The 23,590-nt window shown below is 44.7% G+C and overlaps 1 protein-coding gene across 1 annotated transcript in view; it reads right to left on the bottom strand.

Moving 5' to 3' along the window:
- Positions 1-22,011: 22,011 nt before the first annotated feature.
- PTCH1 (patched 1) overlaps positions 22,012-23,590 on the bottom strand; it is a 76,142-nt gene continuing 74,563 nt past the window's right edge. The window contains exon 24 of the mRNA XM_030567133.1: positions 22,012-22,926. The gene's annotated coding sequence lies outside the window, so the exon portion shown is untranslated. The remainder of the gene's footprint in view (positions 22,927-23,590) is intronic.

Raw genomic sequence — 23,590 nt, forward strand, 5'->3', positions numbered from 1 at the left:
AAATTATTTTTCTATGAGCAAATTATCATTTTTTTCTCGGCCCTGGCCTCCTGCCTGTCAAAATAAACAATTAGTGAGTGGTAAGGGCAGGGTAAGGGTATTTGTGTAGCCAGAGGTGTATATTTGTCATATTTGAACAAAAATGTCTATATTTAGAAAGGATTTGAGTATGGATGGGAAGGGAGTTAGGGTCAACATCTGAATAAGTACCTGAGTTTACTCTGCACAAAAGACATCCCCTTACAAATGTTTTGGAGTCCCACAATTAAATGCTGAAGTGGTTTCAGGGTGCCATATGTCAAAAGAGGTGCAACCACTGTGGAAACTCAGAGAGCATAAACTCTAGCAATCCAACTCAGCCACTTTTGAAATCAAATGAATTGGAATTGGTAGGTTTCACACAACTGTGATAATTTACCTTATAGATTAAGGTGTGCATCTATCCTAAGGTGTGTCGGGGGCTCCTAGGTGCTACCACAGTACTACTGTGAATAATAACAACCAATTAAGTAGATATATTAGAGCCCAATACGGTGAAGGTGCAGTGCATCCTCAACTTCTCCTGAAGTCAATGGGAGTAGAGAGCATGCAGCACGTCACAGGAAACATGCATCATCTCACAGGGTGAGGCTCCAAGTGAGCTGATTTAAGCCTCAGGATCTTTCCCAGACCTAGCCTTTAATTCAATTCCCGTCATGCCTGATTTCTCCTGTGATGGTTCCTGGAGTACCCAGGACAGAGAGTCGCCTTATTACCCCTTGCCTGTGGTGTGAGGGAGTCTTGCTTGTGGTAAGGAGGTGTTAGGTCCCTAGCACCACCAGCTTTTCATCCACTCAAGCATTCTGCTTTGAGCTATTCCAGCCCTGTTTCTGCCTTGCAGGTTAACAATAGGTGCACCAGAGTCCCCTTGAATCGTTCCCCTGTGATATCCCTGTGATAACACTGGCTACTTACAGAAATCCTAGATCCTCTACCCCCAAAGAAATAATGTAGCACAGTTTACCAGTTTTACTTTAAACTACCATTTCTTGTCTAACATACAACACTTGTAATGAAACAAAAAAGTTTATTTATGAAAGTATAGCGATTCCACTGGAAACAAATGGTTATACAATAAAACAAAATTATAAAATGCAAAGTAGGGTCTACTCTTTGTTAATAGTTACCTTTTCTATATAATAAAATATAGATTTTTCTCCCCAAAATTCAGTCTGTTGCAGAGCTTACTGGCTTCACAGGAACGAGGATCCAATATTCCATGAAAAACACCCCTGCTCAACAAGATGCCTTCTTGGTGAATAGATACTGACTGCCTCCCCTCACTGTATTATAATGAAACAGTCTTTTGTCTCTATTCATAGACAGGGTGACTCCGTCTCTATTGCAATATTCCTTTTTTTTTTTTTATCTCCCAGTGGTTTTGATTGTTTACAGTAGTCTTGGATAGTTTTCCATTGATAGTCTTCAGATGAAGCAAGGCTAGACAACTAAGTCTTGCATTACATTACCCCCTGCTTGAATTAAGTAATTTCAAAAATACTTTCTGTTCCAATTGGAACAAATATTTGCAAAACAAATAATTTGAAAGATTTCAAAATGGTATAAGGGAAGAATATGTTAAGTGGGAGAGTCCGGGAGAGAGAGATGCTTCTTTATGACAAGACAATGGCTTAGCTGAGAATTACCTGTATGCAATTTGTGACCCTTTCTGTTAATGGAACGAGGACTGTGTTCATTCTGTAAATAAACAAATTACATTAGAAAATATCTTGACTCGGTATCACCAATTTTACTTCTAATGGGAAAATGACCTGCTGCAAAGGCCTCTAAATCTGATAACACCTAGTTAAAAGGTGCAACAATAATACACTTACAACTACACTAAACTGTCATTTTGTCCTGCCATTTGTGAGGATTGAACATTGGAAAAGGCAAACTAATGACATTGTAAAACACATCATATATCTGAGCTGTCACATGTAGCACGCTATTGTATTGTTACAACTGGGTAGTCTGAATCCATTAAATATTGGTAAATACAATGGCTGTCCATACACTATTGTTCAAGGAAGTCATTTTGAATAGTCAGATGGCCACTGGGATAGAGAAACAATGATGTAAGACAGACATTGGTTTTAGCAATGCAAGTTCTGGATATAGAAGATGGACAGACAGTAATAGCACACATTGCAAGAGATATAGAAATTTTTACTAGTTTAAAATGTTGGTATAAAGAACAATCTTGAAATATCAGCATTATATACAAAGGACTACTACCCAGCTTTTGATAATATGTAATTGGAGGATCAATTTATTTTTCTTACTTATGGGTAGCAATACATTCATCTATGTTCTTCAATAAAACTAGCAGAAGGTGATAAGGATAGGGTAGTAGTTAAAATGCTGAACAAGTACCCCATTTAACCCATGATTTACTATTGTTAATTTGTTTCCAAAATCCACTTCCTTTGGCACAAATTATAGCTAAGAATATGCTTTGACAGTTAGTTCTTACGAGGATAGAATAAAAGAGCCAGCATCCAATGGAATAACCAGAACCAATATGGGAGCAAAGTGGTCAGCATTTTTGAAAATTAGGCCACCTGCTTAGCTGCCTAAATATGGATTTATGACTAACTTTAGGCTCCTATGGTTGAAATTTTTAGCCAAAAATGTTGAGGCAAAATGTAGAGCAAAAGAGGGACTATTTCAGGGATTACACAGAATTCTAATCCATTTTGCTGTAACCGAAACAGGAGTTTTACCATGAGCTCCAGAGGTGAAAGTCTAGTTCATTAACATGCTCAGTCTTAGAAACTTGAATGTTCTTAGTTTTTTGTACTGCCAGCCATATTACAGAAAACAGAAACCTGGGCACTTTCTAAGAAAGTGCAGCAGAAGCAAAGGGAGAAGTATTGAAGCATGGACAAATGTTAAGTGATATTGAATGGCTCAACACAAGAACAGCTAAATGTATTAAAGAGCAGATGAAGTCTAACAGGGCGCAGAGGCTTTGCTTGTTTTGCAGCCAGTAAGCTTAGCCTCACACAAGTATAGAGGAAGCAATAATGAGGCAGGGCTGTATGCTTAAGGCCCTATCATTCTCGCAGTGGAGGAATAGAAAACTGTTAAAAAAAGATTGACATGATAAAAACTGAGACACAAAAGAAGCAAAAGGCTTTTGGGAAGGCAGAGTTCTAAAACCTTTTCCCCACAGGGCTGGGTTGTTACCCAGATTGTTTGTTTTCTAAGTATGTAAGACCACTTTTGTTTTTTCTAAAGTTTCAAGAATGAAACCTTGAAGATGATAACTTGGTGACTGAAGGCTTCATTTTAGTAGATGGTAGATGTGCATTTTCAAAAATGGAACTTCTAAAATTAATGAGATTTCTGCATTTACTGGGTATTCTTGGTAGGTGCATGCCATTGCTGACAGCCAGTCAGAAAGTCCTATCTGCGTTCTAAACTTATATTTCTAATAAAAATTGCAACTAGGAATTTGAAATTTGAAAACTAATCTCCCTGTAGTGACTACTGTACAGTCCCTTTAATACTTGCTCTTTCCTCTCACTGATTCCTTCTGGGATCTGGAGAATTTTGAAAGAACTCTCTAGGATGGTGACTCCTCTTAATAGAATGTTGTTGCTTGAGGTTTTGATGAGTCCACGACAATAGGCAGTCAAATGGTCAGCACTGAAGACAAGGGGTGGGGGAACTTAGTCCTCACTATCAAAAAGGAAAGAGTGATTCCAGGAAAAAATGAGAGTAAATTATTCTGACACCTCCCATGTATGTCCCCAAACCAAAGACCTCCTCCTCCATTACATTTGCATTAAATAGATCTCAGAAAATGAAAACTATACCATATTCTTTTAAAATAAGTCAAATCTCTTCAAATTTGCCTGGTACTCTCCCCAAGAGTCAATAATATCAAAATAATTGAGGACTACGGGAAATCCAGGGGAACAGATTCTCCCCAACAGGAACTGAAAGGACAGCTTCCAAGCCAGCAACAATGCCACCTTTTTGTAGGTGCTCCTCCTTAGTTTTCTTTCAGCAGGTCTGTAGCTAGCCAAACAAAAGTGGCAAGGAAACAACATGTTAAATGAGGGCATAAGAAAATTCTGAAACACCAGGTGCACCTTCTTGCATTTTAGAACAAAAAGTGTTTGCAAAAAAATAAGCCTACCTGGTATTTATCTTGGACTCTGTACTAGAATAACTTGCCAGTAGCAAATTCCACACACTGCAACCATAGTTCCTTCTACACACTCGCGTTTCCCATCACACACACACACACACACAAACTGCATAGAAAAACACTCAAAAAGCCAGTATCAACATTATAAAAAAATCCCCTAAAGCAGGTTATCGTCTCCCCTATATATTGGAACACAAGGCTCTTATGCCGACCGTCCATTCACAGCCAAGTCTCCCAAGCCTCCTTGTCCTACAGGAGCATATCCTCAATGATATTTTACAGAGAAACCCAAATGTGTATTTTCAGTAATGTTTTGGCATTAAACACACTTTCTTATTAACTTATCTCCCTCATTTTCTGTTATTTCTCTCTTTCTGCTTTACTTCCCTACTTCTCTTTCTACTGCTTACCTGCCTGTCACTTTTTACCTCAGAGAGCCAAGGTGAGTAAAGTAATATTTTTTATTGGATCAGCTTCTGTTGGTGGGAGAGACAAGGTCCACAGAGCACTTCTTTAGGTGGAACTCGAAAGCTTGTCTCTCTCATCAACAGAAGTTAGTCCAATAGAAGATATTACCTCACCCATGCTGGGTGTCTCATATCCTGGTAGCAACACAGTTACAACTCTTTTACCTCTCGTTTTCAGTGTCCATTTTACCTGCACTTAAGGTCTGATCCAGTTCCCATGGACTTCAATGGGAGCTGGATTAGGCTCTTAACTTTTCTTTTTCAATATTCCCTCTTAGATCTCCCACTTTTTGTCCCTCTTCTTCCTCTCTCTCTGTTATGCTCTTGATTCCCTTACTTTCCAACTCTTTTCCCTGACTCTCTCCCTGCTTCTTCTCTTACACTTTGCCTCTTTCTACCTAGTCACCTGCTGTTGGCTTTTCCCACTCTTTCACTCTTTTTTTTTTTTGGTCTTTTCCAGTCTCCTTTGGTGACATTACAATCTGGACCAATGAACAGCTGTGTCCTGTCAGTTCTCCAACATGTGGTGCCTCTTACACTGGCTTGCTGTGAGAGCTACCACTCTTGGGCTACTCACATACCTCATGTAAGCTACTCCCAGTTATATTATGTGAATACTATAGCCAGCCACTCATAAATTATACTGCAGAGCAACAACAGCAAACTCTGTCTCAGACTTTCCCCAGAAATGTATGTCTTGTACTGCTCAGCTCTCTTCTGGACAATACAAATATAAAGTCTATCATTTTATTAATAGAAAATGATATGCAGAAATCCTGTTATCCCAAATGGAATTTCCCCAAACACTTCAATCCAAACACACTGGTGTAGATAGAACAATAAAACAAGTTTATTAACTACAGAAAGATAGGTTTTAAGTGAGTACAAGTAATGAGGCATAAGAGTCAGAATTGGTTACAAGAAAATAAAAGTAAAATGCAACTAATGCCTAACTTAACTAAGTGAATTCAAAGCAAAGCTCTTTCTCACCACATGTTTCAGCATTCTTACTGGCTGAATTTCTTTCAGTCAGGATCCCTCCCCCATTCAAATGCTGCTTCCTTATTGTTCAGGTGTTGTTGATGCAGTGGGTAGAGAGAAAGGAAGAGATAATTTGGGGCATCTGCTCTCCCTTCTTTCTCTTCCTCGAGCATCATCTCCAGTGGAAGTTCAGGAGATAGGAAGTCTGTATGGATGGGAACCTCAAGCTGTTCCTTTGTCAAGATGTAGATTTTTCACCCACACCATCTTTCCTGCCAAAGAATGGCCACTTAACCAGGTGATGGTCCATTTGATTTTGTTGACTCCTGGCTGAAGCATCAGCTAGCCTTTTGTCTCTGGGGAACTGGTCTGTGATTGCTCTCCAGACTTGGAACATGTCTTAGTAATATCATACAGTAGAATTTTATAATTTTATATACAATGTTGCAACACATATTTTACCAGGATAACAATGATCAGCAAATTATGAGTTTTCAAATGATGCCTCACAAAGCATACTGTGTACAAAATGTATCATAATCTTGTAAAAGGGGTGAACATAGGGGTGCAGATTGTCACACTCTATCACTCTTTTTTTGATCTTTCCAAGTCTCTCTCCACCCATTCTGGATCTATTCACTCCATTCTCTCTCTATCCCAGATGCTTCTAGTGTGTATCCTTCCTTTACTTAGGTCTGGCCCCTGTACTTTGGGGATGGACAATGAGATGATGCTCTGAAAACTCCCCAGTGAATCTGACTTCTTTTTAAAAATGAAACTGTGTGTGGATAGGAGGAGGGGTGGGAGGAAATCTTCAGCCCACCACCAACTTTCTGGAGTAGGGGAAGTGGAGTCCAGCTGCCACTATTGGGTTCAGTCCATAGTTTTCAGTACAGTTGATTGAAAAATGGTAAGGTTTTTTTCAAAATATTTTTTAAAATTTAAAATAATTTTTATTCTAAAGTTATGTAAATTATTTTGAGATTTTTCAGAGTTTTGGTTTGTAATTTCCCCCTTCTGTCATCCATTTTCTTGAATTGTGGGCTTTGTAAGACTTCAAAGAAATGGAAACAGAGATAGACCAATGTTGGAGATGTAATATAGAAAATTCTGATTTAATACACTTATGGTGAAATTATGCAATACTAAACAATATTGAGAAAATATTAAACAAATTATGAATGAGTTGTTGGCACAGAATGAAAATTCCCTGTTGGATACAAGAATGGTTCTCTTGGACTCCCCACCCGAAGGTGACGTGGTTTCTTCTCAGAAAAGACGGTTACTCACCTTTGTAACTGTTGTTCTTCGAGATGTGTTGCTCACATCCATTCCAGTTAGGTGTGCGCGCCGCGCGTGCACGTTCGTCGGAAACTTTTTTACCCTAGCAACTCCAGTGGGCCGGCAGGTCGCCCCCTAGAGTGGCGCCGCCATGGCGCTCTATATATACCCCTGCCGGCCCGCCCGCTCCTCAGTTCCTTCTTGCCGGCTACTCCGACAGTGGGGAAGGAGGGCGGGTGTGGAATGGATGTGAGCAACACATCTCGAAGAACAACAGTTACAAAGGTGAGTAACCGTCTTTTCTTCTTCGAGTGATTGCTCACATCCATTCCAGTTAGGTGACTCCCAAGCCATACCTAGGCGGTGGGGTCGGAGTGAGAAGTCGCGGCCCGGAGCACCGCAGTTCCGAAGGCCGCATCCTCCCTCGACTGCTGGACCAGGGCGTAGTGGGAAGCAAAAGTGTGGACCGATGACCAGGTCGCTGCCCGACAGATTTCCTGGATGGGCACACGGGCTAGGAAAGCCAGCGATGACGCCTGCGCCCTGGTAGAATGCGCAGTCACACGGCCCGCAGGGACATGGGCCAAGTCATAACAAGTCCTGATACAGGACGTAACCCAAGAGGATATCCTCTGGGAGGAGATAGGAAGACCTTTCATACGATCTGCTACCGCCACGAAAAGCTGGGGGGATTTTCGGAAGGGCTTAGTCCTGTCTATGTAGAACGCGAGAGCCCTACGGACATCCAGCGAGTGGAGCTGCTGCTCCCTGCCTGAGGAGTGAGGTTTTGGGAAAAAAACCGGAAGGAAAATCTCTTGGTTGACATGGAAGGCTGAGACCACCTTGGGCAGAAAAGCAGGGTGTGGTCTCAGCTGCACCTTGTCCTTGTGGAAGACCGTATATGGGGGGTCTACCACAAGAGCTCGGAGCTCCGACACCCGTCTAGCTGAGGTGACAGCCACTAGAAAGGCAGTTTTCCAAGAGAGGTAGAGCAGGGAGCAAGTAGCTAACGGCTCAAAGGGGGGCCCCATGAGTCGGGACAACACCAGGTTAAGATCCCAGGTGGGAGCAGGGGGACGGACGTTAGGGAATAAACGTTCCAGCCCTTTAAGGAATCTCGACACCGTCGGGTGGGAAAAAACGGAGCGACCGTCCGCACCCGGGTGAAAGGTGGAGATAGCAGCTAGGTGGACTCGCAACGACGATAAGGCCAGACCTTGCCCCTTGAGGGACAAAACGTAGTCTAATATTTCGGAAACCGAAACTTCCATAGGGCGGAGATTTCTCTCTACGCACCAACAGGAGAAGCGCTTCCATTTCGCTGAATACGTGGCTCTTGTGGACGGTTTCCTGCTGCTCAAGAGCACCTCTCTCACAGGCGTGGAGCATCGCAGCTCTGGGCCAGTCAGCCACGCAGGAGCCACGCCGCTAGGTGCAGCGACTGCAGGTCTGGGTGACAAAGGGTCCCGTGGTCCTGGGTAATCAGGTCCGGATGAAGGGGCAGGGGAACTGGGTCGGCTATGGCCAAGTCCAGCAGCATGGTGTACCAGTGCTGCCTGGGCCACGCCGGGGCTACCATGATCACGAGCGCCTTGTCCCTGCGCACCTTCAGGAGGACCTTGTGGACTAGAGGGAACGGGGGAAATGCATAGTACAGGTGGGTCGACCACCGGATGAGGAAGGCGTCCCCTATCGACCCCGGTTCCCTGCCCTGAAAGGAGCAGAATGCTGGGCACTTCCTGTTCCCCCTGGACGCAAAGAGGTCCACCCGGGGATAACCCCACCTCCGGAAAATGGAGAGAGCGACATCCGGGCGAAGGGACCACTCGTGCGACAGGAAGGATCTGCTCAGTCGATCTGCCAGAGTGTTCCGTACTCCAGGGAGGAAGGAAGCCCTGAGGTGAACGGAGCGGGCTACGCAAAAGTCCCAGAGACGTATCGCCTCGTGGCACAGGGAGGAGGACCTGGTGCCGCCCTGCTTGTTGATATAGTACATCGTCGTCGTGTTGTCCGTAAACACGGCGACACAACGACCCTGAAGTTGATGACAAAACGCTTGACAAGCAAGGCGGACCGCTCTCAACTCCCGTATGTTGATGTGGAGCCCCACCTCCTCCTGGGACCACAGGCCCTGTGTCCGCAGGGTCCCCAGGTGGGCCCCCCAGCCCAGATCTGAGGCATCCGTTGTCAGGGATACCGATGGCTGAGAGGGGTGAAAGGGAAGACCCGCACATAACACGGACTGGTCCAACCACCAGCCGAGAGAGTCCAAGACCTTCTGGGGGATTGTGACTAACATGTCTAAAGGTTGCCTTTGCGGCCTGTAACGGCTGATAAGCCACAGCTGGAGAGGCCTCATGTGGAGCCGAGCGTAGCCGGTCACAAAAGTGCACGCTGCCATGTGGCCTAACAGGGTTAGACATGTCCTTACTGACGTCAACGGGGCTGACCGCAAACGCTGAACGATCGCCGCCATGGTCTGGAACCGTTGCAGAGGCAGCGAGGCCCTGCCCATCGTGGCGTCCAAGACCGCCCCGATAAATTCCACCTTTTGCGTGGGCCTCAGAGTGGATTTGTCTGTGTTTATCAAGAGGCCCAGACTTGCAAATACGGCGGTGATCAGGCGGACATGGCTGCTGACCTGCTGCTCCGACGTGCCCCGAATCAACCAGTCGTCCAGATAAGGGAACACGTGGACACGGTTGCGTCGAAGATGCGCCACGACAACTGCCATGCATTTTGTAAACACCCTTGGGGCCGTGGACAGGCCGAAAGGGAGGACTGCAAACTGATAATGAAGAGCCCCCACAACGAAGCGGAGAAAGCGTCTGTGGCGCGGCCAAATGGCAATATGAAAATACGCGTCCTGCATGTCGAGGGCGGCGTACCAGTCTCCCGGATCCAGGGATGGAATAATGGTCCCCAGGGATACCATGCGGAACTTCAACTTCACGAGGTATTTGTTGAGTTCTCGCAGGTCGAGGATAGGCCTGAGGCCCCCCTTGGCCTTGGGGATCAGAAAGTAGCGGGAATAAAACCCCTTGCCTTTCTCGTTTTCCGGAACCGCCTCTATGGCTCCTTTGCTGAGGAGCGTCTGCACCTCCTGTCGAAGGAATTGCTCGTGAGAGGGGTCCCTGAAGAGGGACGAGGAAGGAGGGCGGGAAGGAGGAAACGAAACAAACTGCAGGCGGTATCCCGTCTGCACCAGGTTTAAGACCCAGCGGTCCGATGTTATTTGGGACCACGCCGGGAGGAAAAACGAAAGGCGGTTTGAAAACGGGGGGAAAGGATCCATAGGGGAAACTGCTACAGCGCCCTCGGGCGCACCTTCAAAATGAAGGCTTAGGACCAGGCGGGGGTTTCGAGGAGCCTTGGTTCTGCCCCCCTTGGTTCCCAGACTGCCTGCGCCTGCCGTTCCTGCCGCGGCGCCTGTAAGGGTCCTGCCGCTGGCGGAACTGGGAAAACGGCCTACGGTACGGCTGCTGCTGTGGCCTAAAGGGTCTACGCTGCGTCACGGGGGTGTGCATCCCGAGGGACCGCGCAATGACCCGGTTGTCCTTCAGACTCTTGAGTCTGGGGTCTGTCTTTTCCGAAAACAGGCCCTGGCCTTCGAAAGGAAGGTCCTGTATCGTGTGCTGGAGCTCTGGCGGAAGGCCGGAAACCTGCAGCCAGGAGATGCGACGCATCGTAACTCCCGACGCGAGGGTACGGGCAGCCGAGTCCGCAGCGTCCAAGGATGCTTGTAAGGCCGTGCGCGCGACCTTTTTGCCCTCGTCCAGGATGGCCGTAAACTCCTGGCGAGCATCCTGTGGCAGCAGCTCTTTAAATTTGTCCACTGCCACCCAGGAGTTAAAAGCGTACCTGCTCAGCAGGGCCTGCTGATTAGAGACCCTGAGCTGCAGGGCCCCAGCCGAATATACCTTACGGCCAAGGAGGTCCATCCGCCTGGCCTCTCTGGATTTGGGGGCCGGAGCCTCCTGGCCGTGACGCTCCCTATCGTTCACCGACTGCACCACCAGTGAACCGGGAGTCGGGTGAACGTGCAAGTATTCATACCCCTTGGAAGGGGCCATGTACTTTCTCTCGACTCCTTTCGCTGTCGGAGGGATGGAGGCCGGGGACTGCCAGATAGTATTGGCATTGGCCTGAATGGTCCGTACAAAGGGCAGGGCGACCCTGGTGGGAGCATCCGAAGAGAGGATGGTAACAATCGGGTCCTCTATCTCCGAGACCTCCTCTGCCTGCAGACTCAGGTTTTGGGCCAACCGCCTGAGGAGGTCCTGGTGCGCCCTGAGATCCAGCGGGGGGGGACTGTTGGAGGAGGTACCCGCCACCGCCTCATCCGGGGAGGAGGATGAGGAGACCCCAGGCACGATAGTGTCCAACTGAGGGTCTTCCTCAGCCCTCGCCTCTACCTCCGGAGCCACAGCGGAGTCCTGCTGTTTGGACCCTTCCTCCGCCTCCGGGGAGGGAGGGGGGCGAGACAAGGAGGCTTCAGGGGCCCTACGCTCCGCATTCGCCGGTGTGGGAGGGAGCTGCTGGGGGCCCTGGGCCTGATGGTATGCCCAGGGTGTCCAGAATCCCCACTGTGGTGGGCCTTGGTCTTCCAGCGGCGGATCCCCGAAGAGCGCCGCCTGCCGGTCGGTGCCGAGCGCATACGCACTGTCCGCCTGCGAAGATACGGACGGCTGTCTCGAGGGCCACGGCGGGGCCGACCCCGGATGGTACGGGCCGGCGCGGGTCGGCACGGAGGATCGTCTCGGTGCCGGGGACCGGTGCCGGGAGTCGTATCGGTGCCGGGATCGGGACCGGGACCTGGATCTGTCACGGTGCCGGGATCCTGATCGGTACCGGGTGTCGCTTCGGTAGCGGGACCTGCCACCGGCTCGGTGCCGGGAGGTCGACCGGGACCTACCACCGGCTCGGCGCCGGGAGGTCGACCGAGACCGGGACCTGCCACCAGCTCGGTGCCGGGAGGTCGACCGGGACCTACCACCGGCTCGGCGCTGGGAGGTCGACCGAGACCGGGACCTGCCACCAGCTCGGTGCCGGGAGGTCGACCGGTGCGGCGAGTAGCGATGGGACCTGCTCCTGGAGTCGCGGTGCCGGTGACGCCGACTGGAGCTTGACCGCGACCGTCTGGAGGTCGACCGTTGCCGCGAGTGCGACCGGTGCCGCTGAGGGGAGCGGTGCCGGGACTGCGAGCGGCGTCGGGATCTGGAGCGCCCAAGACGTCGGGACCTAGATGGCGAAGGACTGTCTCTGGGCGGCGCCGACATCATGGGCTTGCCCCTGGACACGACCCGCACCGGAGGTACCGGGGGTGGCAGCCGAGTGGGCTCCGTCAGGGCAATAAGGTCCCGAGCCGAGGCGAAGGTCTCCGGTGTTGATGGGACCACTATCTCAACCCCAGATCTCATGGGGGAGCTCGGCGGCACCGGACTCAACGGACCCGCCGGGCCCGGAGTCAACGGTGCTGACGGTGCCGGCGGTGCCGCGGCCGATGTCGAGGCCGGGCGCTCAAGCCGGGTCTGCCTGGCCGGAGTAGCAGACTTCGACGGCCTAGGCTGTGATTCCGGTGCCGGAGAAGGTCGGTGCCGAGGAGTCTTCTCGGTGCCGGAGCGATCCGGTGCCGGTGCCGAGACCACGGTCCGCGAAGTCGACGGGTCAAGTGCCGCCTCCATTAGGAGAGTTCGGAGCCTCTGATCTCTCTCCTTTTTTGTCCTCGGCTTGAAAGCCTTACAGATGCGGCACTTGTCAGACCTGTGCGATTCCCCGAGGCACTTCAGGCACGCTTCGTGGGGATCGCTGGTGGGCATGGGCTTCTTGCAGGCCGCACACTGCTTGAAGCCCGGCGAGACAGGCATGAGCCTGGCGCCGGGTGCCGGGAAGGGCTAAGCCCCCGGCCAAGAACTATTTAACAACTATTGACTAAACTACTTACTTAACAACACTAATTAACAACTATATAGAACTAGAGATAAGCGATTGAAAACTAGGAGAGCTAGGGACGTGGAGGACAGCTATGCCGCGCTCCACAGTTCCAACGACCGACACGGCGGTAAGAAGGAACTGAGGAGCGGGCGGGCCGGCAGGGGTATATATAGAGCGCCATGGCGGCGCCACTCTAGGGGGCGACCTGCCGGCCCACTGGAGTTGCTAGGGTAAAAAAGTTTCCGACGAACGTGCACGCGCGGCGCGCACACCTAACTGGAATGGATGTGAGCAATCACTCGAAGAAGAAACAGACATTTTGGCATATTGGTTTTCTTTTTGCAGTTTTATGTCTTGCATGACAATGGAAATTAGAAAGTCCCCCAATGGTAGATGACTGTTTTTGAGAAGTTTCAAAGCATATCACCAATGAAAAACTGGTTTACAGGCTGAGAAATAAGACTACTGAGAAAAAATTGAAAACTTTAGCTGGACACAATGGTATAAAAAAGACTGTTTCATTATACTCAGCGGGTTGAATCATCCACATGAATAACTTTACTCATATGAGCGGTCCCACTGAAGTCAACAGGAGTACTCACTTACTTAAAGTTAGGCATATGCTTAAACACTTCAAGGAATCACAGCCTTGAAATCTAGATCCCATTACATATAGCAAGAATCTCCATGATACTCCTTGTACACTCATTTCAATAAAGATTTTTTTTTCAAAAAATTCCTTAATAGTTCCTTAGGAACCATAAGTGACTAACGTGTAAATCCTCCTTAGTTTGTGGACTACTGATTCCATGGACTGTAATGAATACTTTGGAGCATTAAAACCTTAATGTTAGAGAACATTCTCAGAAGCTGGCTTAACTCCGTGTGCTAAAAATCGTTTGGAATTTGTTTTCTAAAATAGATTAACATTTTCACAGACAAATGTGGTTTTTTGTGTGTATGTGTAAAAAATACCCTCGCATTTCTACACACGTTTTCCGCAAGTTACACTGAAGTGCTTGGTTATAGTATGGAGACACAGTTTGAAAAAATTAAATTGGCAAAATAGAACAATGTTAATGTTACTTATTTTTAAAGAAAAGTCAGAAACCATTACTTTATTTGTTTCCCATTCCTGAAACTTCAAAAGGTCTGAATAATTTTTAATAGGTCTCTAGCACAACCTCTTCATTCAATAAAATGGCCTGATTCATCCAATCTATAATTGCACTGACTTTACTAGGGTTATATCAGGGATAAATTTGACTCATTTACTCATTTTCTATACCACTAGAATTTTTCAGTTTTCACTATGTGACTTTCACAGGTTAACAGAGGCTAACCAGAACAAAAATAATTTTGCTATATGCCTGATCAGAAAGCTTTATAAGACTTATTCAGAATAAAAATTGTTACCACCATTTAGTTCCCACCTTTATAACTAAACATAAAGACAACATTTCAAGGTGTGTGACCAGGTAAGTATGTTATGCTTATCTGGTTATTTAAATATAAAATATTGGTTGTTTACTCTGTTAAATCAGAATCTTCCATTATTTTACAGGCAGGTCTCAAAAACCGTCACAGAAGCAAATATTCTAAACTAAAACATAGCTATTAATATGACTTATATTAGTAGGAAACAGACACAATTCATTGTCACTTTCCCCCATAAAAGGGGGAGGGCCTGACTGGATTTTTATACCTCATTTGTTTGTTATTTAGGGCCCGATTGTGAGGCCCTAATTCACATTGGTAAACTGTTACTCACACCAGTAATTCTACTGGAGTAAAGAACTCAGCTCCAGGCCTTAACAACTAATAAGCAATCTTTGTCTCACATTATTTGATGGCACAAACTGTTTGGCTCACAGAGGTAAATTATATATTTATAATTATGAATGTCCTAGGAGCTTGGTAACCGGATAAGGATAACTGGATAATTTCACCTCTAGATTATTGGATTGAAGCCAGCCCAGCTTGGTGGTAACTAAATTTGTCATCTGACATATATTTGGTGACCTCTGAAAAATTAATTAATGTACTGAGTAAACAATAATTAATGTACAAGTGTCTGTGAGGTAATGGAGCCTCCTAAGGGGGAACTAGAGACCTGATCCAAAGCTCATTCAGGCAATGGGACCCTAGCTTCCAACCCACCCCAGATTTTTTCATTTCCTCTGTACAACGAGGTAAGAACATACACTCATGGCACAAGGGGAAGAGGTTTCCAGTGGTAACATATGCCTGGGTTGAAAATGGGTAATGTAACAACCTTAATTCTTCTATTCCTTTGTGTATATTGCATAGTAAATGCTTGGTTTCCTGTTTTTGTCTCCTCTTTTCTTAGAGGGCTACCCAGATACCTTTTCTTTACACCTCTGGTTCTTCCAAAATCCAAAGTTTGAGAGGGAAATGCCAGGATTGGTCATTTGAACAATTCCTTTAGTTAAAAACCTCTTCTTTACACCCATGTTTTCAAATACAGTCTAAGTATGTTGGCTTACCTGATGGATGAATCTATTCACCTGTTGCTTAGGGAGATTCCTTCTTTTGGCCTCCTTTAAAAGCTGCTTTATACAGAGTTGTGGAGGCTTGGTTGAAAGGTATCCTGGGAAATGTGTTCCTAAGATGAGTGCCAAAGTATGCGAAATAAGCAGTCGAATCCTGGGAAACTGTCTCCTCACAAGAGGCAGGGTGCTGAAGTGGGCAGTGATTGTCCATGTGCTACATTTTGTCATCTTATTTTGCTTTTACCCTGTGCCTTGAGCTCTGTCTCTTCATGCTATTTGTTGCAGTAATAAAAAGTGACTTTATTTGCACTTTGGGGTCTGGTGGCAGGGCCATCCAGGGCGGGGGTGGCAAGTGGGGCAATTTGCCCCAGGCCCCGGGCCCCACAGGGGCTTCCACAAGATATAGTATTCTATAGTATTGCAACTTTTTTTTAATGGAAGGGGGCCCCGAAATTGCTTTGCCCCAGGCCCCCTGAATCCTCTGGGCAGCCCTGTCTGGTGGCACTTTCTTCATGAACCTGTTAGGTTCTGTTATTGTAATTGCCCTTCAGTTAGCCCCCTTTGTTGACACTGGGCCCAGGGCCAGTGCTTCCATTAGGTGACCCTAGGCAATCGCCTAGGGCGCCAGGATTCAGGGGGTGACATTTTGCGCGCTCCCCACGGGGCGTGTGGAGCTTCGGGTTCCGCTCCCGCCGCGCCGCTGAAGAAAGACCCTCTGCCAACATGCCACGGAAAACAGAGGCAGGCAATTGAGCTACCGCCGACGTTTCTGCAATGACTGCCACTGTTGCCTGTGGCATTTTGGCAGAGGGTCCTTCTTCGGTGGTGCAACAGGAGCAGAACTGGAAGCTCCCGCATGGCCCGTGGGGAGCTCAAAATGCTGCCCCCTCCCCCCCTGAATTCTGCCTAGGGCGCCAGAAACCCTGGCACCGCTCCTCACTGGGCCAGATCCTCAAAGGACTTTAGGCACATAATAATGGGAATTAGATGCCTAAATACCTTGGAGGATTGGAGCCCGTGTTACTACAGAGGCAACAGACTGAATGAGCCAGTGAGTCAGTAGCATCTTTCGAGCAAGACCCTTCTTTAAAAAATCACTCTGAATTAGCATGTGCTCTGTCTGCATTAGCCTTTCTGGGGAATCTAGCACTGTATCACTACGACTGGTGGAGCTGCACCAGCAGAGACAATGGTGGAAGTGCTAGTGTGCACAGGACTCAAGGATTTTTAGCATGTATCATCTAAATCTGAGGAGAGCAGGTTTAGCTGTTACAATGATAAAAATGCCAGTGCTCTGTCCAAGGGTGAAAGTAGAAATAGGGACTTACCAGTACGCAGCTTGGTTGGGGCTGGCTCTGGCCCCCGGAAGGGGTGCGGCCTCAGGCAGAAGGGGTGGGGATGGGGGGTCAGAGCCAGCCCCGGCCCGCCCTGTACTGGTAAGTGCCCTCCCCCTCCCTCGCCGGGGTAGTAGTGGCAGCTAGGCGCTCCGGCAGCAGTTTAAAGGGCCCAGGGCTCAGCTGCTGCTACCCCCCCAGGCCCTTTAAACCGCTGCTGGAGGCCCCGGCTGCCACTGCTACCCTAGGACTCCGGCAGCAGGTCTCCCGGGGCTATATAAAGGACCCAGAACTCCCCTGCTTCTACCGCCTGGGCCCTTTAAATAGCCTTTGGAGCCCTGCTGCTGCTCCCCCAGGGCTCCAGCAGCGGGGCTGTGGTGGCAATTTAAAGGCCCTCAGGCTCCAGCCGTTGCTGGGAGCCCCAGGCCTTTTAAATTGCCGCCTGGGGAAGCTGGGCCGTCCTGGTACGGCGCACTGACTCCTGCCAGTACGCCATACCGGGGCAAACCGGCTTACTTTCACCTCTGGCTCTGTCTATACTTGTGTTACCACTGATGAAGCTGCAGTGGTGGTAGTGAAATGATCTGAGATTTCCCCAAAGAAGTTACTGTAGATTGTGCCTGGATTTGAATTCAACTGTTAATAGAGCCAAAGTGTCAGGGGCGAGCTTCCTTAACTTCTGCTATTCCCCCACTGATTGACGGCATTTTCACTTTGATCTGTCCAAATATGATAGTATCATTTCAGCTTTTTGGCTTTGTCTGTCCAAATATGATAGTATCCTTTCAGCTTTTTGGCTTAAGAATCTGAGAGTGCATATTCCGTCTCATTTAATTTTTATTAGCTAAAATTGTAAAGTTAGAACGGGAAAGTATTTTTAAGCCACTTACTAGTTTCCTGGCATGCATCCTGGGCCAGTAATGGGGTCCACCATGACTGCAACAAATAGGATAGGAATAATTAAATGGATTAGGGAACTAGTAATTGTTCTCAGTACTTATGTAAGTCTTTAAAAGTAATTAAAATTTGGCAAAGGTGATTTTCAGATATAAGCAGCTGGTGTTTCAGATTCTCATTAGAGAGGTAAGTTACCAAAAATGAAACACCTGTTTATACATCAATGCTGCTGCAGTTTAGCAGCACGCAACATTCCTGGAACTGTTAAATATATGCATTATGCCAACAAAAATTCAGCCACATGTTTACTTAAGCCCTGAATAAATATGGCTGATTTCTGACAAAAATCTAAGTAAAGTTTTACCTGAGGTTAATAAGACGCAAAGCAAGAAAATGTACCATTTATAAGAAATATAACCATGAAGAGTAGTACAAGGTAAATATATTTGTTTATGCAAAATGGGATTTTAAAAGAAAAATACTCCATTCTGACTGGAAGAAACTGTCAGGATATTAATATTTTTCCAGTTCAATGGACTGAATGATTCTCATAAATTACTGGGACTGGAAAAGCCTTGTCAGCATTAACAACTGGTAAGGATGCACGATTTTACTTATCATTTACCATATTATGGGTTATAATTAGGGCTGGATGAATAACTGATTTTTTTGACTTCAGTGGTTGAGCTAAAAAATTGAAAAAAAAATTTACTTTGGATCAAGCACAAATGAACCTTTTTTGTTGTTCTTAATGAAATAAATTATTTCTATTTTTGTTGAAGCAAAATATTTTGTTTAATCCACAATGATTTTTTCAGTTTTTCATTTTTTAAAACAACGTTTAAAAATGTGTTTTAAATTAAAGTTTGGAAACCAAAATGTATTTTTTGAAATGAATAATCAAAATATTGGCCAAAAATATTCACCAAATTTGACCTGAATTCACGAATAGTTTTAGTTAACCTAAAACTGCATTTTTCAGTGAACAAAATTATTTGCACACAAAATTTCTTCTTGCTCTGGTTATAATACATTTAAGGCCTAGCCACGCAAACCTTTTATGACTCCTTGCTCTTGCAGTTAGTCTTATGGACTGCAATGGAACTCTTTGTGTGAGTAATGACAGTATATGTGAGTAAGGGTTTGCAGTCCAGGTCCTTAAATTGTAACCAAATTAATAATTTACAATTCATCTTCCAGATAGTTTATAAATATCACCTTGGATAAAAAAGGAAAATAGATATTTGGCACTGAAAGACTGAATGTGAATAAATCAAGAGCCTGATCATGTCTTCCACTAGTGCGAGCGGAGAGTCAAATGGTGAATGTATTGTAAGCAGCTTGTAAATATGGGGTGGAATTGGGGGGATTGTTGGCCCTATGGCACTTTGATTAGATCGCATCTTTGCATGCTACAAACCATGCAGGGATTCCTGGTGTGAGTGAATGCTGACTTGGTTACCATCTATACTAGTTTTCTCCAATGTACAACAATACTCTTCCCTTCCTAAACAATAGATATGGTGATTTGGGAAGCAGCATTCTGGAAGGCAGGCACTGTCAAAGCTCCTGCAAAACTAGTACTGGCACAGATGCCAGGAAGTTGAAGATACCCCAACCTCTTGCACAAGTCATGTTTCACAAATCAAACTCCTTTGACTGTTCCACAGAGTGGGCAAAATCTGTCCTCTCTCTCTCCCCTATACCTTGGGGAACAACCAAATATGCAGAGGCCAAATATATAATTTCTAGTCTCCTATGCAGAAATAACCTGTGTTGGAGACTATTTGACTCCAATATTTTTAAATGTTTATGCAAAACTATGTTCTGGTTGAAAAATATGAAATTAATAATCCACAGTTCCACAGGGTGATAGATCAACTTTGCCTAATATTACATATACAAAGGGATGTAGGAGTAAACAGAGAGGGGGCCAAACCAAAACCTGGCACCTGTAGTTTGGATCGGAGTTTACAGCTTGGATCTGCCTCCAGAAGGGGCCAAATCTGAACAGATTCCAAATATTTTGAACACTGGAGGATCCCAGATTCAAACCCCAAGTTTGGGAGATTCGAGATCTTGGGTTTGGTTTGGCCAATTACAGAGATCTGAAATTCAGAAGGAGGATTCAGTTTTTCATGTTTGGCTCAGGCCCAACTCTGGTAACAAAAAGTAAGAACTGGCACACTAATACTAATGCTTTTGACTGTAGAATCTAGTAAGTTGATCAATCATACACTGCCAAAAATTATTGCTAATTTTCTGTTACATAGCTTATGTACTGTAAAAAAAACCATTCTACAAACAACCAAATACGTAATCAATAAGTTATAATATTTTTTATTCATGTTAGAATTTCTATCAGTGTTTGAACATTAATATTTAGAGAGTTTGTACAATTGCCACTCCAGGTTTAAAATGAGAACCACACTAGATCACAAATGGTAACTAAAACACAATTCAGAATTGTATGAATATTCACACTCTCTTTCTTTCTCAACACTGTTTAACATTTTCTTTTTCCGCAACGGGGTTTAAAATGAAAAGTGTGCACTGCAATCATGTCTCAGCAATGTTCCAAAACATAATGGTATCATCATTACATATAAACTCTTTAAAAATATACTTCTGTCAAAAGACTTGATGACTATTATGTACACTACAAAAATAAATTTTCATATAAATAAATTATATGGCATACTTTTATCTTTGTAACTGAAATGACAAAAACCCACTCCTGCCAAAATAGGCAGGCAATGAGACCCAGTTTGAATATTTTTTTCCTTTTTACTCCTTACACTAAAACCTACAATGAGTCCTTAATGTAAATGTTATATACTCTTTCCTATTTAACATTAGTAAGCACTCTATACAAATAAAAATTCCATTAAAAGTAAAAACATAGCTGTAATAGTGTTTCCAATAGAAATAAAATCCCTGCATTTTTTTGTTTGTTATAAACTGGCATGACAAATACTGTAAGAAAACATTCTTATGATACAAAAATATAAATATCACCCACGATTAAAAAAAGTTAAAAAACAAACCATAAAACACAAAGTTGCCAGCCACTGAGTTCTCCCTTTGCCAATGTGACTATAGGAGAAAAGGTCTAAATTGTGCAGAAAGCAGACAGCTCACCCACACACAAACACACAAAATAAGGAATTGGGTGGCAGGGGGAGAAGGGCAGAAGAGATGAGGCATCAAAACACTTCCTTGCTCCCTCCTTCCCACCATCTACCAAAAAAAAAAGGGGGGGGGTAGGGGAGTGACTGACTGATACCAAAGCAATATCAGTGGGAAGCCACAGTGACCTCTGATACAGTAACACGTACACTTGGCAGTTGAAGGTAGCTTCCAATTAGTATCATACAGTTTTGTTGCAGAGTTTTTATGATCTGAGGTCACTACACTGCTAGTGCTAAATTGGGGCCTGTTGTCTTTTTGTCATTAAGAGTTTTCACGTTAGACAGTGAGCTGGACCAGTAGGCAGTTACCGGATTAACCCTTAGTGTGCATCTAAACAGTAGCTTATGTACCACCAGGACAATGCCAGGCTCATCAGCTGTTCTTTTAGTGCTCACATTGGATACCTCTAAACAAGTGCCTCACGTCAAAGTGTTTTCAAGGGAGCAAAAAAGGCATGACAATTTGTGCATGATAGTCATACTCCTCCACTCTGCTGGGGAGGCCTGCAGGAAAAGACCCTTTCAGCCACTGGAGAAGTACAAATTCCAATCAAACAATGCCTGGCCTGGAGAGGCCAATTGTATTTAAAAACACAGATCTTGTGTTTTTTCTAAACTGAATATTTGTATATATATATGTAAGCATTCAATTTTAACTTTAAACAAAGAAAAGAAGCTAAATTAGATTAATGAAGGGCTCCCAGTACAGTTTAGCTATTTTAATTAAAAGTACTAATGTAGTAAGAGTTACCTTGGAGGGGAGGGGGAAAAATCACCCCAGGCCTTAGGTGTCAATCGTTATGGTGCTGGATCAAGCAGATCAGTAAAATAAGAAGTGAAAATAGATGAAGAAAATAATAAAAAAAAATGTAATTTTTGTCACTTTATATTAACTTACTTTATGCCATTTAAATAAAGTGATGAGGAATGCCAGATTGCTTTGAACTGTGCCGTTACTGTAATAAACAACCAGATAATTCCAGTAGCACTCTGTTTTACAGTATTGATATCAAAATATGGCATCAGTACATACAAAGGCATATGCTAACTGGATTTTAGCAACTTTCAATACCCAAGACCCTTTGCAGTTAAAGAAAATGATTATGTTTTGCACTTACATGGCACCTTTCATAAAGGATATCAAAGCACTTTCCAAACAGTAATTAAGCCTCACAACACCCCTAGGAGGTAGGTAAGTATTATTATACCCATTTTACAGATATGGAAACTGAGGCATGAGGAGGTTAAGTGACTTGCCCAAAGTCACACACAGCAAGTCAGTGGAAGATTTAGTAGTAGAATCCATATGCCCTGTCCTCCTGTCCTCTCTTCTATTTTAATCATCCCTTTGACAATAGCAGTCTGGAGATTCTGTTGTTAAGTGCCAAGGCATTTTTCACTGGCACTTAGCAATAGGAAAATCCTGACTCTGCCAGCATCAGTGAGTTAATGAGCCCACTAAGGGTTAACATACAGTAAAAAAAAATTACACTACAGTACTCTGGGAACATACATACACACACATGCACACAGCAAAACAAAACCTGCACATAGCTAAACCTACTTAAACCACCAAGATTAACGTGCTTTTCTTCATTATCTGCTCATTTAAAAAAAAATTATCACGCATAGCGTGTTTGAGAGTTAACAGTAACATTTCATACTACCACAGGGTTGTGAAATGCAAATTTTAAAATATTTTAAACACATAACTTTACAAAAAATCCTATTACATAAGCAATATTTGCATAGAATTATACAAGTAAATTATACAATATTTAAGCAGCAGCAACATATGCTGAAATTTAGGACCAGATTAAGCTTAGTTGTGGCACAGAGATCAATGTACAATAAGTACAGAACACAAACAATATTGTCTCACTCTATTAACAAGAGTTAACTCCAGATTATACTACTTTACATTGTTCCTTTGTATATTACATATGTGTACACCTTTTAAATATTTATAGAAATATTTAACAATATAATACAATAGGTTACAGTAACAGTGAACTGTTATCCTGATGCAGCATGTCCTTTTCCACAACTTCAAGCAGTTCTCTTCAAGCAGTTCTGGAAAGAGGAGGTTTCCCCATCTTTGGCCTCTTCTTTGCTTCAGTTGTTACCCTTTACAAAAGAGAGAAAACACAACCGTTCACTTAAAGCTTAAGAAAAATAAAAAAACCAAACCAACCCAAAATGCATGTGATTGTTCTTGTGATTAAGGTACAGGACCAAGAGTTAGGAAATCTGGAGTCTGTTCCCATCTCTGTCACAGATGTCATGTTTTAAATGTTCACTAATTTTGAGTGCCTCCATTTCTGTGTACTGGACTCCAGTTAAAGTCAGTGGAAGCTGCAGGAGAATGAGGTCTTAGGTATTTCAAATTGGACACCAACTGAGGCACCCAAATTAGTGTCCACTTTTGGAAAATTTGAACCTGGCCTTCTCCTTGCCTCAGAATCCACTTCCTTGGGACTCCACTATTTGTCATCTTCCCCAGAGAGCTGTGAGGATACATTTATATAGAACTACAAAAATACTTCAAAATCTTTGGATAGAAGCTTTAAAAGTGTAAAGTATTTTAATTAGAACTGGTAAAATATTCCCCTTTGGAAATTTTTGATGGAAAATGTCTTTTCAACCAAAATGAAAATTTTCATTTTGTTCAATGTTTTTTGTGTGGTGATGAAACACTTTGAAACTTTTCAAAAAAATTCATTTTGTTTCTGTGGGGAAAACATACATACTTTTTCACACCTTTTTCAAGAGGAAAAAAAAGTAACAGTGA

Source organism: Gopherus evgoodei, chromosome 6 (assembly GCF_007399415.2).
Source record: "Gopherus evgoodei ecotype Sinaloan lineage chromosome 6, rGopEvg1_v1.p, whole genome shotgun sequence".
In the NCBI taxonomy this organism is placed as follows: Eukaryota; Metazoa; Chordata; order Testudines; family Testudinidae; genus Gopherus; species Gopherus evgoodei.